Consider the following 6,903-nt stretch of genomic DNA (forward strand, 5'->3'; position numbering starts at 1 on the left):
GGCCCACTGACTGGGATATGGTTAACTGTATTGCTACAGACATGTAAGTAAACTGGATGATATGGGAGGTAGACTGCAAAATAATACATTCTTCATAAATAAATAACTCTGGGCAAGTTCTAATATTTATAGAGAAAGGAGTCGGGAGATGTAGTTCCCAAACTGATAACTGGTTATGTGTAGGAGTGAAACTAGAAGAGGTAAGTTTGTTTAAGGGGAAAGAGGCGAACTTTTATTTCACTGTTGACTATTATTTGCGATTTTTTTTTTACAATGATAGTTTTGCTTTTGTAATTTAAACAAAAACACTAAAGAAAACATTTAGGAACTTAAGGCTACAAAGCATTGTCAATCCTCAAAATGCCAAGTATCTTAAGGGTCTGACTCAGGGATATGAAGCTGGCAGTTGCCAAACATGCTGCCTTAACTTTAGGTGATTAGGTCTTCACTCTTGGCCTTCTTCACTCAAAATTTGATCTTGCCCCGGACTCCTCTATTATTCTAATTCCCATGGCTTAACAGCTAAGGGAACCTGATCCCACATGACTCACCATAATTCGAATCCAGGCCCCAGAGGCTTGAAAAACATACCATGTATGTGTGTGTGTACCCCAAATTCCAAAAGAATAGAGAAATGAAAGATAGAAGGAACTGCAGCATGACCATCCACTGGGTAATATTTTCTCACTTTCCCCCTCTGTATGTCTCTCTTTGGGAAGTGCATGGGCTCTCTGGCAAAATTTAAAAAAAAAAATTCAGGGACCAGCAGTTAGCATAATGGCTATGTCGCTGGACTCCCACGTAGTTGACTGTGGTTCGTGTCCCGGACCCAGTGGCTTAAAACTCACACCGGGCGCATGTGCGTGCATGCCCAAGATCCCGAGAGCAGAATGGAGAATGGATTGCAGCATGGTCATCCCCCCTGGGGGGTAATTTCTCGCTTTCTGTCTCTCTGTCGCTCTCTGTCTGTCTGGCGAGCGCACACGCCCTATATGACAGGAGTCTTTCTCAATCTGGACAAAGCTATAAGTCCTTAAAATAGAATGAAATAAATTATAAAGCATTTCATTACATTCATAATTGTCTCGATGTTTTTACATGTATTTGAAAAAAATATGTTAATTGGACAAGACTAGTCTTAAGAATCATATCCCTAAAATGCAACACTTTGTAAAGGGAGCCTTTGAATTTGTTAGAAACTTTTCATCAAATGAAAACTCCCTCTCCCATTCCACTAAATAAATCCATATCACATAGGAAGACCTTTTCCACGTCTTCTAAATATTCTTTTTAAGGGTTTTTTATTTTTTTAAAGGAGGAGCTGGCATAGCATTAACACCAGGCTCTGTAAGGCTGACTTACACAGGAAAGTGGCAGGGTTGGATCTGGGGACCTTCCTGAACACGATGGGTATGGGTGTCCGTGATCAGGGGCTGGCTAAGTTTGGGGGCCCTTCTGAGGGCTCTCTCTTTCTCTCTCATGAAAGAAGAAATGAATACACTTTATTTTGTAAATAAATGTTTTTTTAAAGAATTATTTAACTTTATTGATCATTATTATTCGAATATTTTCAGAGAGCAAGAGAGAGTAAACGAGCGAGAAAGTGAGAAAGCAAGCCTCCAGGTCTGGGACTCGAACCATGGTTGGCCACGTGGGAATCCAGCGCCCTTAGCCTCCACCCTACCTGCTGGCCCTAAATAAATGGTTTTCAAGCCTATTTGGAAAAAACTAGTTAAAATTAACTTGACAATGATAGTTTTTCATGTTCCTTCAACTGTCTTAAATTTCAGAGGCACATGCACTCTTCAGAGGGAGAGAGAAAAAAAGGGAGGAAGAAAGCACCCTTCAAATGCTGTGTGGTCATACCATAATCCGTTCTCTTCCATTTCTTCATCCTATTGGGTGAGGCATCCATGCACATGCATCTAACTTGTTTTTCAAGCCAACAGGCCAGGTCTTAGATGGCAGTCAGTCATGCGTGATCTGGTTCCCTTAATCATTCAGCTATGAACCCAGCTCCCATGTCCCTAATTATTTTTTGTAATTGCCAGAGGGCTCGTGCACTTGCCAGAGTGAGACAGGGAGAGGGAGGGGAAAAAAAGCACCCCGCAAAAGGGGTATAGGCATGCTGCACTCCCTTCTCCATTTCTCAATCTCATCAGGATTTTAGGCACCTACCCACAGGTACCCAGCCTGGGATTTGAACTGCAGTTGGCCATGTGAGATCCAGTTCCCTTAACCACTAGACCACAGGGCCAGCTTGTCCCTAACTGCTCCAAGTTAAATTGGAACTAAAATATAAACTCATCAAGGTGCAGTTAGTTGTTTCTAGGGTTGCATGGAAAAATAGAATGGACCATCACACAGCACAAGCCAGAACCCAAAACTGGGCTCCACAAGAGTAGCCAGGTCATGAGTCAGAGGGTCAGAAATTATCTGAGAAACCAGAGTTGAAGACATGTAAAGAAAAAATATCAACTAAGGTAAGGGATGGGTCAAAGAGAAGATCCAACTAGGTCAGAAAGGCAATGGCAAAAGCAAGCAGTAACTAAGCAACCCGCTGGGGTGAACTCTGATACCTGTGTACTTTTTCTCCCAGCTTTGTTTTAACTAGTTGGTGGGGGTGTTAGAATCAGTTGTTTACTGTTATAAAAAAGAAACCAAAAGCCCTCAGAGAGACTCTGCCCTTGAATTACTCCAGGGCAGATACTGGAATTAGCTCACAGATGCTGGTTGCTACCTCACCTATTTCTTGATGATCCCCCCAAAGACTACAAGTGATAAATTCAAGTTTGATTGTAGATCTTGAAATAGTCTTCAAAGGATATCTCAATAATTTCACCTTTTTATAAAATGTAATGAGAAGTGGCCAACTTCCTAACGCATTTGATCAGTAAATGGGGTTTTGAAACAACACATCCTGTCTGATTCTTCTGCTCAAGACTTCTCAAAGCTGGAAGTAGTGGTGTGAGCCTCCCACTAACCACTCCACACTACGAGCCCCTTTGCTCCCTAACCAGCCCTTGAAAGCCAACAGGATGCAAATCGATCAATGAGTAGTTCGAGATCCACTTGTCTTCTCATTCAACCCATTGAGAAAAATCCTGGGAACCAGCTGATGGCGGCGTAATGGTTACATCACTGGACTCCCAGACTTAAACTCATGCTGGACGTTGGTGCATGTGTGCCCAAGAGGAGAATGGGGAAGGGATTGCTGCATGGCCATTCCCCCTGGGAAGTGATTTCTTGCTTTCTGTCTCTCCATCGAGCACACACATTCTATAACAAAAATCTCTCTTTTTAAGAAAAAAAAAAAAAAAAACAAACATGGCTTCACAGCAATGTGCTTTCAAATCCAGTTTCACTCCTTCCATACTCAAAACCCAACTGCAACTGTTTGGCTTTGAAGTGGATAAAACTGGTGGCAAGTCCCACCAGTTTACTGTCGTCATTTAAACGCCCATCCCACTGCCTCTCATCCATGTGAGTCTTACACCATGAGACACTCGATGAGTTCCCACACTCCCTTCTGGGTCCACTGACTGGGTCCAGACAGCTCCAATTCTACGTGCCCCCAATGCTCCGAACATCTCCAACCACCCATTAGACAAATGGATTCCACATAGTAGACTGTGGTCCATTAATAGGTTATGAGTTTTTAAGAACACAAAATAGAAACAGAAATAGAACAGAAACAGAAACTTGTTTCAGATACACACACTTATTCATGTCCTGGGTCTCTGTAAAAATGCATTTTGTTCTGTTGTAGTCCAAAAATGTTCGAGACGTGGTGTGAGACAAGCCTTTATCCATCTAGGGAAACCACCCCCCATGATACTGCCCTCATTGTTCAGCAACGCCTGTCCCCCGTGCTGGCTCAAGCTCTGCACAGGCTTCCAGCTGTCTTCTTCATCAGCTATTTTCAAAAACCTGGGCCTTTTATGTTTATTCACAAACTCCTCATGTATCCACAGGACTGCCTTCTCCTCGAACAGACCAATGTTTTGAGCAAAGAACCACCCTTTGCTATTCCTGCCTCATCCTGCCTTCTCCAGTTTGGGATCTGCATGCAGCACATCCAACTGTCTCACGGGAATAACAAGCCTCGAAGCAGTAGGGCTCTGTTCCTTTGTGTGCTACCTTTCATCCCCAACAAGAAAAAGAAAATACCACCAAAGCCGCCCTTGAAATACCTTAGATTTTCGTACCAAATGAGCCTCACTTGCCTGATGCAATGCATCATGATACAAGGTGGAATCCAGTGCTCTATACCACTGCCAGGTGAAGATGCTTCATTCCTAATGCTCAGTTCAAGTCTGTTCCCATCCTGAGAACAGATGGCTCCTCCACCTCCATACTGCTATCTTCTTCCTCTCACAAGGCACATGGCAAGAGGATTGTACTAGCACGGTAACCTTTCCTCTCAAGGACCAGGGCACAAGCTGTCCTACAACTCCACCCCCAGTCCCGCTTTCCCTTAAGCAAGTGCCTACGATTCTCCCCCAGACAATTCATTCATTATGTTCCTCAACAGAAAAACTACAGTTTTCTGTATCTCCATGTACACTGTTCAGTTTACTCTTCTCACCAAACTGAGTATCCCACTTTTTAACATTCCAAGAGAAAATGAAGATTAAATGAATCCTTCATCTGTAAGATGAGATACTAACTTGATGTAAAGGGGGAGGGCACAGAGCTCTGAGTCTCTTACAAATTACATGGTTTGGTTTTGTCTAACATGTGTAAGGCCAGTCTCAGAGAACATAAAAGCTGGGCCTCCTTCAGAGCACCAAGGAAGGGCAGAGCAGTCTTGATAACTGTAGGATAGCTGTGCTTGACTGGGGAAGAAATTCTCTCAAAGGGAAAGGGAGAGAAGGCCCCAACAAGCCACTTCCTTTTTGCAACCCAGGCCTTTCCCCATGTCCCAGCCCCAAATCCAGGGCTCCTTAACAGCTGGTTATCTAGGTACAGAAGGGACGCTGCATGCTCTCTTTAGGTATTATTTCCTCCTTTCCTCTCTTGCCAGGAATGTTCATCAGTCTAGCATTCAGATTTCTGATGGCTCCCTGCTACCAAGGCTTCCCTTGATAATCAAATAAACCTCTCCAATGGAGATTTCAGAAAATGAAGGAAAAGACAGACCAACTCTCACATCCATACTCCATGGTTTAATTCAGAAGACCCTGGAGAAGACCTGGCTTCTCTGGAGTTTGCAATAAAATTTTAACCCCAGCTCCTTGACCACTGCCAGTCCTAGTCACCTGTAAGTAGACAGCCTTAGTAACAAAGAGTCATTATTCATTCCACCAGGGTAAAGAAGGATTAGATAAGGAGAAGGAATAGAAACAGAAAGCTAATGATGTTAGTAATAATGTCTGGGCTGCTGGGTCAGAGGCACCCAGCCTGAGAGGTAAAACTTGGGCAAAATTACAAGGTTAAACTCCAACTCTGGAGGGAGGTAATGTAGCAAAAAGAAGTGGCAGAGATAGAAAGGGGGGGGGAAAGTAGCAGAGGAACCAACATCCTTAAAAAAATTATTCTTTGGATTATCAAGTGGGGGGAGATGGCAAATAAACTAAAATCCATAGTTCCTCAAGCCACCTTTTGGAATTTCCTAACAGCAGTAGTACATTTTTCTAATTCTAGTTTCACCCATGCACCTTAAGAGAAAAAATAAAGGAGGAAATTCTCTAACTCATATATAGCACACTTGAAAGGGAACTGAAACTAACTACCTTAATTGGCTACGCAAAGATGAAGCTGCATTCCAACCTATACCATGTGGTCACACAGCAGTATCTCATTAAAAAAAACCATCACCATCTAATGTCCATCTTTCTCTCCTCCATTTGAGTAGGCAAAGATTTTTACTAAAATAACAGCTTTTTCCCTGTGACACACATGAATTCCTCAGATCCACACACACTCTTCTATTTGGTCCCGAAACTGGCATCTGGATTAGTTTAAGCACTGTCAAAGACTATTCTTTAAGGTAAGTTTTATCATTTCGTATTAAAATCTGTACCAGAAAAACACCCAAATATGTGCAATTAAGACCATACAGACCAGCAACAGTGACAGTTAAGTGAACTTAGACGGCTTCGAGCGTTTTCACAGAGGTTTTCCTGCCGTCCAGGGGCGGTGGGAAAACGCTGGCATTATAAACCTTATACCATGGTTGGATAAACTGAGGCATCTAGTTTAATAAATTTGCCAGGGGTTACAACGGTAGATCTAGAAAAAATTTATTTATATATTTATTTATTTATATATATATATATATATATCCTCCCTCTCACTCTGGGCCAGGTCCTCTTCCCACTAGACGCTCCAGCACCCAGCGGCTAAAAATGGGACCCACTTGAGAAGTGCGAGGGTAAATAAAAGCTACCAGTTTCAGAAGGAGGCGAGAGGAAAGGGGCTTACCCACTTGATGCGCCTGACGGTGTGCGGTTCTCTACATCAGAAAGCGTTTCCTTTATGTCCAAGGTTTGCACCCACCCACTTTGAGCTAAGACCCGAGAGGCGCCACCAGGCAGGCAGACAGAGCAACCTGAATCGCACAGCCAGGGAAACGCGAGGGAAACGCTGGGCACCCGGCGGGGCACCCGGCGGCGCTGGAGCCGCGGGCCCCGAAAAAAAAAAGCTGCGGCGCCCCTGCCTGCCCGCCGCGCTCAGCCGCGCGGAAGAGCCACAGGGCGAAGCGAGCCCGCCCTCCTCCCGGAGCCCCCTCCAAACAGCGTCACCTGTGCAGGGTCCCGGGGCGACTCGCACGCGGGCAGCTGCTGCGTTGAGCCAGGAGAGGGCAGCGGGTGGTTATTGGCACCAGGTCATCCGGCCCGGCCCGAGGGCTGGCGCCGGCCAGAGCCACTCGGCGAGAGGCTCGCGGGAGCCCCGGAAGGC

The 6,903-nt window shown here is 44.6% G+C and overlaps 1 protein-coding gene across 9 annotated transcripts in view; it reads right to left on the reverse strand.

The window, feature by feature from the left end:
* TLCD4 (TLC domain containing 4) overlaps window positions 1-6,903 on the reverse strand; it is a 111,263-nt gene that overhangs the window by 73,101 nt on the left and 31,259 nt on the right. The window contains exon 1 of one of the 9 annotated variants that reach the window (XM_006165730.3): window positions 6,747-6,895. The exons of 6 other annotated variants lie outside the window; for them this stretch is intronic. The gene's annotated coding sequence lies outside the window, so the exon portion shown is untranslated. Of the gene's footprint in view, window positions 1-6,426; window positions 6,586-6,746; window positions 6,896-6,903 lie in introns of those variants that run through there. 2 more of the 9 variants (XM_027767203.1, XM_006165731.3) reach the window with 2 other exon arrangements.

This window comes from Tupaia chinensis, unplaced genomic scaffold, assembly GCF_000334495.1.
Source record: "Tupaia chinensis unplaced genomic scaffold, TupChi_1.0 Scaffold144016_1, whole genome shotgun sequence".
NCBI classification, from domain to species: Eukaryota; Metazoa; Chordata; class Mammalia; order Scandentia; family Tupaiidae; genus Tupaia; species Tupaia belangeri.